The 13,168-nt window shown below is 41.9% G+C and overlaps 1 protein-coding gene across 1 annotated transcript in view; it reads left to right on the top strand.

Moving 5' to 3' along the window:
• GPR158 (G protein-coupled receptor 158) overlaps positions 1-13,168 on the top strand; it is a 217,075-nt gene that overhangs the window by 162,959 nt on the left and 40,948 nt on the right. The window lies entirely within an intron of this gene.

Genomic DNA, 13,168 nt, shown 5'->3' with positions numbered 1-13,168 from the left:
GACAGGCTGCACACTCATGAGCATCAATGCCTGCCAGTAAAAATGTGTGGGAAATTCTGGGTTCCACAGGGTTGGCAGTGCATTCACGTGCAATTCAGACATTAAGATTCAGAGACCCAACTTCAAATTCCACTTCTACAGTCCCCTTTAAAATTGAAGCCTTTTCTGGCTATGCTTGATAAAATCCTAATGCTTTTTCCTCTCTAACTTTAGTGAAAAAAATTACTGATACAATCTGTAAGTATTTTTATTGAAGCAAAGAGAAATGCAGTATGTGTTTATTGGTGCTTAGACATCTTGGATGAAGTAGGCTTGCTCATCTTTTTATCTTAGTTTCATTATGGTGTTGGCATGTTAGATAAGGGAAGTTTGATATTATGCTAGTAAACTGAATGAGGACTGATAATATCTTGAGTTTCATGTTGCACTATTGGCTTGTCACATTTTAGGTGGAAAACCCTGCTTTCCTATTGAAATAGAGCCTCTTCTTGCAGCTCCCTTTTGTGTGTGTCCCTGGTTACAAGTGTACACTTTGGCTGGTAAACTCTGACTGTATAATGCTATGTCTGGCTGCATCTTCACATTGAAATTCATCCAGAAAATCCCACACCCTCATGGTATTTTCTGGGTTGAGCAATTTCTGATGCAAAATGGATCTAGAGCACTATAGGAAAGATGTAACAGAACTTGTGATTTTGCTTGAGTGGTTTGTTATCTATAGCTCATATATATAGAGAAACAGCCTAAGACCATGGAAGACTCACATCATCATTGCAGTTCTGCTACCCTAACAGGTTGTTTATATGATTTTACGTGGTGTGAGGAAGCAATATCCTGATAGGTGACGATGGAAGAGATGGTCTTCCATTTATATGAAGTGAGGACAGGCTGCAACATCAGGCAGAAAATCTTGCACTTCTGCTTTGCTCATTCAGCTCTTTGGTGTTACTTGGCACCTGTGCTGGCAGGCTCAGCCAACGGGACCAAGATTGAACAAGAAACCAAGAATGAACTACATCCTCATCCTTGATCAGCACAGTACAATGAAGGCTAGCAGCAGACTGGACTGTATCAACAGGACCGCAGCCGAAGATTCAGGGAAGTGATTATTCTCCTTTACTCGGCACGCCTTAGGCCATATCCACAACGCTGTGTCCAGTTTTGGACTCTCCCAAGACATCAGTGAACTTGAGTTCACTGGAAGGCCATCAAGATGGTCAGGGCTTGGAGCACTTACCCTGCAAGAAGAGGTTGAGGGAACAGGGCTTTTTCAGCCTGGAGAAGAGATGGCATTGGAGGGACCTAACAGCAGCTATCCAAGACCTACAAGGAGGTTTCTGAGAAGATGGAGCCATGCTCTTTACAGCGATGTATATTGGGAGAACAAAAGACAATGACAAATTGAAATGGAAGATTTCAACTTTATACAATGTAAATTAGCATCAGGGTCAATGTTATACAAGGAAAACATATTCACTATCAGGGTAATTAAGCAGTGGAGCAGGTTGCCCATGAGGTTGTGAATTTCCATCCTTGGAGTTTTTCAAGACCCAACTGGAAAAAGCCCTGAGCAACCTGGTCTGGATTCCATGTTAAGCCTGCTTTGAGCACTGGATGACCTTCTGAGGTAATTCCAACTTGAATAATTCTATATTTCTTTGTGAAACATGAAGAGAGAAAAAAACCCCTATTTTTTGTATTAATCTAAAATTACTTTCTCTAGGAATCTATCTTTGTTTTCCACCCAGGTTTCCTGACCATTTGTTTCCTACATTGATGATATTCTGGTCTTTTTTTAGTACTGAATATTTCAGACAGGGAGTGTGCCTTGCAAAAGACTTGAGTCAAGTTAGATATATGTTTTATTATATACATTTGCAACCGTTATGCAGATTAAGGATAATATGATGCTAGTAGAAATTCAGTCAAAATTTTTGGCAGATCTAATTTGATCCACAGTCATTGCAGGGTCGAAGAATGGCTTACTGCAGATGCCACAAATACTCATGACAAGCACTGGTTCCCTCCTGCAGGTAGCCTGTGTCTTGCCTGGGGGAAGAACTGATTGCTAGCAAGGAACTTGTGATTTTTCTAAGTTTAATAGGAAAACCAATATTGTGTAGAAGCAGCTAGTAATGATAACTGGTAAGTCTAAAGCTGTATTTCTCAACAAATGAGGTGCTTTGAGTAGCACTGGAGCATGAAGGTTATCCAAAGCCAGGTAGGAGGCACTGGAAACACTTCTTTTCTCTGTGGCTTTTTTTCCTTTAGCTCCCCCTTTCCCGAGGAGGTCTTTGAGGTTTCGTTAGGGTCAAGCATCAAGGAGAAATCAGAAAAGTAGTCAAAAGCAGGTGCTTAAGGAAGAGTAAAAGAACAGGGAAGTCATGTACTGATTCATTCTTTTAACACCCCTTACAGTCAATTTCTACAGTGCCTCGTCTTAAATTGCCTCTTTCTTATTCACTGTGTATTTTTAAAATAATGAGCTGATGTTTATGGGGGTGGAAGGATGGGGGTAAGGAAATGAGCTTAATTTAAGAAATCTAGCTGTAGAGCTGTGAACATAAAACTCAGTACTTTCCTCAACAATGAATTCTTCAAAATAATTCTCTCAAGAAATAATGATGTTTCAAATTTAACCTTTTGGGTTTAAAAGAGCTGCTGATTTTGCATCTTTCAGTATATTTCTGTGACTGAAGACTCTCTGTGTCCTTTTTCAGGCCCTGTATTTTATGAACAGGTTATCTCATTATTTTTAATATTTTGTGAACTTCTACCATCTTGGTGTCAGGATTAATACAGAATCCTTAATTCTGGATTAAAGCATAAGAATGGAAGAAACCTATATGTGTATACATACAGACATATGTGTATGTGTGTCTGTATATACACAGGATAGCTTACAGACATTTTAGGAGAATGAAACCCAGGAATGGGGTCTCTAGTTTGTGGGACTCTCCATTTCTTATATTACTAAGAGAAAAAGAGGAGAGTGGGGAAGTGAGGAGAATGAGAAGGTATGGAGAAGGTAATGTTCCAGGCACAGCAAACAAGACAGTGACACACAGTGGCTTTTTTGTAAGTAGTGATGGTGGGATGGGCGTGTTAGTGGGGGGACAAGAAGACGTTAACCCTGTGAGGCAATTCTGCACTTTGTCTAAAAGCTGTGCCTTGCCATCTGGTACAGTTGGAGCAAGTAGTGGCCCTTCCTACAGATCGTTGTAGGTGATAAAGAAAGGAGGAGAAGAGCAGTGTGGGTAGCGTGCAGTGCAGCATGTCACGTGTCGTGGTTCACACGACTCGTGCTAGCAGAGAAACCAAAGAAGATGTCTGTTTGCTTCCTGAAGCACTTGGGTGGAGGTGTGCATTGATGGTGAGAGCATGAAAGACAAGGACATGGCATAACCTCCTCTGGTAGCTAGGGGAGGGAAAGAACATACAGATGATCCTGTCTAGAAGTGGGAACATGGTGCAGAAAGGTACAGAAGGTACCTGTACAGCTGGGTGGTCCCTAGGCCAATATTTCAGTTCATAGTGCCAACAGATCATATAGATCCATAGTACCAATACACCACTACCCAATGTTTCCATGAGGAGGGGCACTTCTGATGAAGCACCGCAGAGACAAGTTTTGTCTTGGAGTAGTGGTTACTGTATAAGCTCAGCTTAGGTGGGCGAGGAAAGTGAGATGGGCGTCAGCTGTAGTGGTGAGCTACCACTTGTTTTTGAAATGAGTCAGGCCCTCGTGGTCATTTTGGTTAAACAGTCCAGAAAAGTGGGAGATTTAATTTCTATCAGATGATTTGCTTTTTTCCTATGGAAGGCAAGTGTGAAGTGGCTTCAGGTAGATGCATACACTGTTGGATTTTGCCACTGGATGTGGTCTGTAGTTGTTGTTATCTCATGTGAAACAGAAGGGGGAAAAATTCTTTTGGAGACAGATGTTGCTGTTGCAGAAATGCAGTGTCCTGAGCTCTGGTCTGATACTGCCTTGTGGAATTGTTTGGGGTTTTACTGCTTTAACTTGACTGGCAGGAATAAGTGTTTGAGTCTGTTTGCAAGGCAGGAGAAGGGGTGGTTTAGTCAAGCTGTAGAGCTGGTTACACCGTAGCGGCTTACTGTAACCATTCTGACCATTTGTCTTGCTCTTCCCTGGAAGTCACGTATTTTAGCACCTGAGAAGTTTTGTCTTTATTATATTTATGCAGCTCTGTTCATTTTGCAAATCCACTTCCTGTGATCTTATGGTAAATGCTCCAGGGCAACTATTCCTGTTTATTATATTCCCATGAAATAAATTAGCATCAGCTGCAAGAAAGCCAAGTGACCTGTCACTGTGAACTCCCCTCTGAAGATGAACCATCCTGAGACAAACTTGCTGTGAACACTGTGTGTGGATGTTATAGGATATATACCATGGTTCTTTGTGCTGAAACTTGATATAAATCTCCCCCAGGCCCTGGAAGGAGATTTTGTCTGCCTTTCCTTCCAAGGGATTTGTCCACAAATGAGTGATTTTCCCTTTTCTCCACCTGAAAGTAGGCAAGCTGCAGCTGCAGTTGGATTTGACCCCAAGACTCATAAACTTAAAAGTACTCCTCTCTTGGGTGAGATGTTTTTTTGTAGTAATCTTGTTTGAATTAAAACAGATAAAAACTCATGTTAGTTTTGTGCAGTTACATAGCAAAGATGTAATCTCAAGTCTCCTTATTAACTTTAATTCCTGATAATGCAAATGAAGGTCAGTGGTACCATCTTTCTGTATCTTTCATGCAACCTCATGGAAGGAGGTTTGATGTGCACTTTCCCTGGTCTCTGACTGCATTGTCTGAAGCAGGAGAAGGGAAGGGGAATGTGGTCAGATATGAAGCTGTGATCAATTGTTTCTGCAGAAAAGCAGTAAGTGCTGTCTGGCACACAAGTCTGTGCAGATCCCTGCAGAGAGGCAGATGAAGATGTGAAGACATTTTTCTGGAGAGGGGAGAGACACCCAGTCTGAAGCCTTGGCTGAACAGAGCTGCCTGAGCACTGCTTGTTATCATTCCGGCTTCGGGAAGAAGGGCAGCTGGACTTTTGAAAATAAACATCCTGCACTGAGAAGATACTTGTTTTGTACTGCCAGTTTCTCTTCTAGAAGGAAAATTAACTCAAGAAGCTTCCAAAATTTGCCAGTGCTTGGCAGAGAAGGGCTCGCAGCCATATACCTTTTGCTGTGGGCTGCTGGAGCTCCACGCCTCATCATGAATGAGTGATTCAGACAGCTTAAAGAACCACTGTCAAAGGTATTAGCAAAAATGGTTTTGATATGTTGTTGTAAAAGTGCAACTTAACGAAGTTCGATGGCAAGGTTCACTCTATTACTATACAGCACAATCATTTGAAAAATGGTTCAAAGTTACCAAGACACAAATCAAAGTTACCATACTGTGAGGTTAAGCGTGATATCGGTCACTTACCAAAGATCTGCCATTGGTAAAAGGTCTCTCTGCCTCGAGGAGCAACCTTGAGAGGCGTCCCAGCTCAAGGGGAGATCACCACCACACAGCCACGCTGCCTAGCAGGGAGAGCTCAAAGAAGGCTCACTTAGGCTCTCATATTTATGGAATATAGTGGTTAGCTTGTAGTCAAATGGCATGCGATGGGAAAGGTAGGCGTGAGACTCCTTGTACCCACAGCTTGCTTTGCTCCTTGATAAATGAGTCTTGGAAAAGCCACCTGCTATTCATGTGTTAATCGCATGATCAGTGTTCCAAACTCATATACGTTGATGCTCTCTGTGTCCCTGCTCCTTTGTGGGTTTTCAGAGAACAGATTGGAACTAGACGAGTTCTTGGCCTGGCTACAGCTCAGATCTTTACCTCCTTTGGAGTCTGTACCAAACTACTGCTAATTTGGTTAAGGGTTGAGTGCATCCGTCACACCTCTTTGATGCTCTTGCAGTCATAGCTCCCTGTTCTGTCTCTTCTCTATGATACTGCTTTGAATATCAGAGCCAGCAGCAGTGCAGAAACTGTAAGGATTAAAAAAGAACTTTCCTGCATTACTGTCACCTCACTATCAGCTTTATTTTCTTGTAGTGATGACTCAGGTGAGAGGGAGGTGCCTAGTTTCAGTTAAAAGAGAGACACGGGTTAAAAAGAGAGGCATCAGGTACTTTTTGCATTTATTATGAACTTAATTTAATTAGGAAAAAGTAAATCTTCTGTGAAAGCAGGGCACCTCTGTCCTCTTCCACTGCTTTTTCCACATGTAGCAGTGTGTTGCCATACACATTTACCAACCTTTGTTTAAACAAGAAGTAAAGCAGTACATAGAAAATATATGTGGATTCTTATGTCATTTGCATTGTTTGAAGCTCACGTAACTGATGCTTCTTTTTTATGAAAAGAAATAGTTTAAAGATAGCTGTGAAGAAGAGGTTGTATGCGCTAGGTCCTACAAAGCTTTGTGAAACAGTATTGGGGTGGAAAACAGATGTTATGAATGGTCCCGCAGAGTGAAAGCTGAAACCCACAACATCAGCAGGTCCCTCTCTGCCTGATGTGCCCCGGGCGGTCAGCGGGCACGTGCTGCTGGCAGTTCCCACGCTGTGCCTCGTGCCTGGCTGCTGGAGGAAACAGCGGAGAAACAGGGGCTTTAGGGGCTGGGGGAGAGTGAAAGGCTGGGAGATGCAATTTAGGGAGGAAGGGAGTTGGTCTTGCTGCAGAAATGCATGCACATACAGTAGGAGTTCATAAGGAACTAAGTTTCACTAATTAGGCTGGCCATGGAAAAATCTGTCGTCTTGTTAGCATGTCTTAACCTAATTCATTAATTTCCTGAGTATAATTCATTTCTCTTGCCTGCTGCAAACCTTTGCAGGCTTGTTATTTATTTTTATGGGCCTTAGACAACAACTTAGAGAGCTTAGTAAATTCCATATAGCATTCCTGCATGATGCACATTCAAGATGAAATTCTCATTTTGGTAGTTCTAGATTAAATAACAGAGTCACATTCTGTTTTACTGTGGCTTTTTTCACAATAAAATCTGCATTATTAAAATCCTATTTAGCTCTTTTGTATCCCTCCCATGCTCAAGCAATAACTAGCCTTAACTAGACAGCATAAAGGTTCTGTTTCATATTTCTGAATAAAATATCTACTTCCATATGTATAAACTAATAAAATGTAGCACAACTGTTATAAAGACACACAGTGCAGAATTAATCTTGATGGAGCACAGTGTAGAAGTGGGACTAATAAACATTATCTTTAAGCAAAAAAATCAGCAGCATATAAAGTATGTAAGATTATTAGAGCACTGTGGTCCTGAAAATATTCTCATCCATATTCCTATTAATATTTAATTTATATAAAAATATTGTAGATACAGCTGTACATTTCCATAGGCATCTTTTTTTAATCACCTTAATATAGCACACGTTCTGCTTTATCATAGTAGACCGAGTTTGGCTAGGAAAGTTCAAAGAGAAGATAAAGAAAGTATCTGGTGTTTTAATATTAAATTATTTTCCCATCATGATTAGAAAAAAAAACCCCAGTGGGTTGGAAGGCCCTCTACAATGATCCACAGGTATCACAAGACCTTTCAGATCTCTTTTGTGTTGATGGCATGCAAGAACACCATGGCAGATAATGGGAGAAAGGACTGGTTTTGCACATCAGATTACATGATAGTAGAAGGGCTTCAGAACTGGGGCTGGAAGACCTCCTCTCAGAGACCTTATCCAAGTCCAGGACCCCATCAGGTGGCAAAACTTTGTGCTGTGGTGCAATACAGCAGCATCTTCCTTCCAGGTAGGCAGGCATTTGTGATACAAGTAATGTAGCTCTACAGAGAGGTTTTTTTCTCATTCCATGGGAAGGACAGAATTGGTTGGTGGAACAAGGTATCTGCTGCCCAGCTGTCTGCTGGGTGGGATTATGGCATGAAAGAGAAACCAGGCATTGCACTGTGATACATGAGTTATAGGCTATTTGTGGAGGAGTGCAAAGAGGGAGTTAAGTGTGTGACTCACACTCCACGCACAGGGGCTGATCACAGTTAAGTGGAAGCAGAGATTTGCAGATCACATATGCTGATTGTCAGTGAAAAATCATGACTGGAGGGGAGGCTTCTGGTGGGCTACTGTGAAGGATCAGGAGTAAGCCTGGTGCTATTTAGCATTTTCAGTTGCAATGAAGAACCAAGCACAAAATGATTACTCATAGAATTTGTGGATAGCACAAAGCTTGGTGAAATGGTAAATTTTGTTTCAGAAAGAATAGTATTGAAAAGTAATCTTTATTGCTTGGTAACTTGGGCTTAGTCAAAGAGATACACTTGAATACAGCCAAAAGGGAAATTATAGTTACGGACTAGTTAAAGACACAAAATTGAGGAGGAGTTTTAAGGGTTATCAGTAGGGAATTGCTTTCGCAGCAGGAGGTGACATCTTTGAGACTAATACGAATGCATTATGTCCTGTTCCTGAGATGCATTTTTAAAGGAGGTATGCAATAGATGGATGTGGTTCAGAAAGTATTTGAGGGCTGGGGAAAGTGCTTGATACTGTGAAACCTAATCTGGTTTTTAGATCAGCAGAAAGACAGAGAGATGACTTCTGGTGTGTTGTATAAACAAGCAGGGAGAGAAAAAGTAGTCACAAAAGACTCTTTAATCTATTGGACTGAGGTTTAATAAGATCTGGAAGCCAAAGCAAGAGAAATTCAAATGAACAATCTGGCACAAATTCTTCTCAGAAGGGTGATTAGCTATAGAAAAACCTAACATGAGAAATGAGGAATTTTTTTGTGCTGCTTTCAGATCAGGATTGAATCCCTTATTGGAATCATAGAATCATTGAATGGTTTGGGTTGGAAGGGACCTTAAAGGTCATCTAGTTCCAACCACCCTGCCATGGGCAGGGACACCTTCCACCAGACCAGGTTGCTCAAAGCCCCATCCAACCTGGCCTTGAGCACTTCCAGGGGTGGGGCATCCACAACTTCTCTGGGCAACCTGTTCCTGTGCCTCACCACCCTCACAGTGAAGAATTTCTTCCTTATATCTAATCTAAATCTTCCCTCTTTGAGTTTAAAGCCATTAACCCTCGTCCTGTCACTGCATGCCCTTGTAAAAAGTCCCTCTCCAGCTTTCTTGTAGGCCTCCTTCAGGTACTGAAAGGCTGCTACGAGGTCTTCCTGGAGCCTTCTCTTCTCCAGGCTGAACAACCCCAACTCTCTCAGCCTGTCTTCACAGAAGTACTCCAACCCTCGGATCATCTTCATGGCCATCCTCTGGACTTGCTCCAACAGGTCCATGTCCTTCTTCTGTTGGGGGTCCCAGAGCTGAATGCAGTACTCCAGGTGGGGTCTCACAAGAGCAGAGCAGAGGGGGAGAATCACCTCCCTTAACCTGCTGGTCATGCTTCTTTTGATGCATGCCAGGATATGGTTGGCTTTCTGGGCTGCAAGCGCACATTGCTGGGTCATGTTGAGCTTCTCATCAACCAACACCCCCAAGTCCTTCTCCACAGGGCTGCTCTCAATCCATTCTCTGCCCAGCCTGTATTGGTGCTTGGGATTGCCCTGCCCCATGTGCAGGACCTTGCACTTGGCCTTGTTGAACTTCATGAGGTTCGCACGGGCCCACCTCTCAAGCCTGTCAAGGTTCCTCTGGATGGCATCCCTTCCCTCCAGCATGTCAACCGCACCACACAGCTTGGTGTCGTCAGGAAACTTGCTGAGGGTGCACTCAATCCCACTGTCCATGTCGCCTACAAAGATGTCAAACAGCGCCAGTCCCAATACCGACCCCTGAGGAGTGCCACTCATCACTGGTCTCCACCTGGACATTGAGCTGTTGACCACAACTCTTTGAGTGCGACCATCCAGCCAATTCTTTATCCACTGAGTGGTCCATCCATCAAATCCATGTCTCTCCAATTTAGAGACAAGGATGTCATGCAGCACAGTGTCACATGCTTTGCACAAGTCCAGGTGGATGGCATCGGTTGCTGGACTTGTGCAAAGCATTTGAAGATATTCTGTAGTTAAATACTACTACAAATTACAGAAGTTTCTATAGTAAAATGTAATGGTCTGTGTTACACAACTGATCAAGCTATATAATTCAGTGGTTAGTCCTATATTTGGCCTTTATTTTACGAACATGCAATAGAAATGATAGCATTAGTGTTAGTATGGGTCTATTGAGAAATTAAGCATATTTATAACCTGAAATGACATATTTATAGTTGAACTGTTTAATGGGACACTCCAGCTGCTTTGAAATTAGTCCTGATCACTTACCCTAATGCAGATCTTTAGTACTGGGAAAACTGGTGCCTGGACCAAATATTCTCAGATATTAGTAGCTCTTTTCTGGATTATTGTGGAAGTCAAAAATTGCCATTATGTTCTTGAAAAATTGAGTCTTTGACCAGTGGTAACCAACCATGTCGTGTTGGTGACATAAAAAGCTGTGTTGCCATGCTGTAACATACAGAGGGGTAAAGCTTGTCAGTGTTGTACCAGTCTGCACATCAGTGAGTTATCCTCATATATGCTTTTCTGAAAGATGTCCAGGGTGCTCTAGGAATTTTAGATGCAACGTATTGGATCCATGATCTGCCTTGGCTGCTTGAAGTTCAGGAATACATAGACAGTAGGTCCTGAAGAAAGCTTCAGTATTTATTAATTCAATTGCAAGTATTAAGCTATTCCTTTTAGAGCTAATCTGTAATATTTCAATAAAAATTACCACAAAAAATTGTATTAAAAATTAAAACTCTTTTGCTATTGCAGAGTATTACAGTACAGTACACTGGCAGGTTTTACATGCAGCTGAGTTTTGGATTTTCTTGACTTGAATCCTACCTCTTTCATGTGCATAATGGGAGCCTCTGCAGTTAGTTGTATACACTTCAAGCTGGAGTCTCTGTTTCTGGGCAAATCTAAAAATACTAGCAGTTAATAATCAGCATAAAATTTTGAGTGCCTATTTCTAATGTGTGAATTAAGTTAGCTAGCAGCACTGAGTTACTGAAGGGTCTCTGGGTCTCTTCCCAGCCATCACCACTGTTGTGCTCTGGCAGTTCATAGCAGCACAGTCATCTGGTGGAGCCATGTTCTGTGCTTGGCCTCCGCAACAGCAACATCTATTATTTTTCCGAGATCATCTTCAGCAAAACAATCTCTCTCCCCCTTGGTGGGATTTCAGGGAGATGCCACCTGTTCTTCCTGGGTGTGCTTAGGGGAGGTTACAACTTCGCATGAGCGCAGGGCTGCTGGTGGTGAAGCCCCTGCTGTTGGCAGCCTCTGCCTCAAGCATTGGCTTGCACAGAGTTGTGGAAAAGTGGCAGCCACTCTTGTGACCACAAACTTCCTAAGTTTTTTGTTTCTCCTTGCCTATCTTTTTCTATATCCATCAGGCCCCTCTGACTCTGGAATCTATTTTCTCCAGTGCAGGCTTTCTTGTTTTCAGCTTTCTATTCTAGAAAACAACCAACCAGGGGTTCATTGGTGCTGCCTTGTTGCTGTATGTGGACCAAGGTCTTTCTCTGGTATGTTTTTCAGCATTACTTTGATAATTTTCTACTGTTCGGTTGTGGATAATGCAAATTGGCATTACCTGTCTGAAATCATACTTCAGTGCAAACTGCATAAATTCACAGCTTCCAATCAAGAGCTGATGTCAGAAGGTACTGTGGCAATTTCACCAAGGCTGGTAAAAAGAGAGTTGTTATGTATAAGTGTGGAATTGTTTGGTACCATTGCCTCAGTGAAATAAGGCTAAAAATCTATGAGCCCTTTTTTCAGAAGCTGCAAACAAATTTGTGCCCACATTTCTGCAGATCTTCTGTTCTTCTGCCTAACTTCTCTTCTAGTTTTTGGCTTATGTGACAGTCTTTTAGAACCTTTTTCATGCCACTGTTCATATTTTTTTCATGAAGTTCTGTATTGAACTTTATATTTGATACCAGTTTTTATTGAACCGTGTATTTTCTAGCTCTCCTATGGTTTCCTTCAGTCTCTAAATGACCATCATATATTCCTTCTGACATATTTCTCTAACACCTCAGAAATCACTCTCTTGTTGGCTTTGAACAAAACTCCATATAGTGCTGAGAGCCTTGAAACTGATAAAAGGGCTGGAATTACACTGTCCCAGCCATCCCTTAGTAACGGCCTTAATTACTTTATGCAGGATCTTTCCTCAGCAATAAGTCTGCCTTCTATCTTAGACTGGACAGGCTTTTTTTCCTTTTAAATTGAATTAACATAATCCAGCTCTGGACTTTGCTCCTCTGCACTTTTTCAAATGCCTTGGAGAATGTGGCTGGAATGACCAAGTCTCTTCCAAGTTTTTATTCAATTTGCAAATCATACTTTGCCAGCTGAGAAAATAGCCTATGTATTCATCTGGGAACCTGTCATGGTTTAACCCCAGCTGGCACCACATGGCTGCCCACTCACTCCCCCCACAATGGGATGGGGGAGAGAATCGGAACAGTAAAAGTGAGAAAACTCATGGGTTGACATAAAGACAGTTTAATAGGTAAAGCAAAAGCCACACATGCAAGCAAAGCAAAACAAGGAATTCATTCACTACTTCCCATCAGCAGGCAGGTATTCAGCCATCTCCATCCCTGTATTATCAACACTGTTTTCGGCACAAATCTAAAACAGCCCCATACTAGCTACTGTGAAGAAAATTAACTCTATCCCAGCCAAAAGCAGCACAGAACCTTGTAGGTGGTGACTGTCAAACTCTTTTCAGAAGCAGCAATTGGTGGCTTCTAGTAAGTATCAGCTAGCATTGGCCTCTGATGAATAAAAATCTATTATACCCATGAGAAAAAGACATTGACTGTTTTACCATTTGAATGTATTAAAATGTAGGGGTTTGCAAGGACATATATTACATAATGTTCAGTTTTGTCTGAACATTTGGCTCAGTCTCTTGTAAAGAAACTTTGTCAGTGTCCCTCCTCAGAAATATTGGCTGGCACTCAGTTCAATTTGTTTGCTTCCTACAATGATACCTCAGGGCTGGAAGCCCCATGAACAAACTCATACTATTTTTCACATTCTTTATTGGGATTTTCACTCACATCTGCTGCACAGCTGCACCATCAGGATCACTGATATGGGCAAGACACAAAATCCTTGTTGACTATTCT

The sequence above is a fragment of the Pelecanus crispus genome, chromosome 2, assembly GCF_030463565.1.
Source record: "Pelecanus crispus isolate bPelCri1 chromosome 2, bPelCri1.pri, whole genome shotgun sequence".
NCBI lineage: Eukaryota > Metazoa > Chordata > Aves > Pelecaniformes > Pelecanidae > Pelecanus > Pelecanus crispus.
The sequence above is the reverse complement of the archived record's forward strand: the minus strand, read 5'-3'. Positions and strand labels throughout refer to the sequence as shown.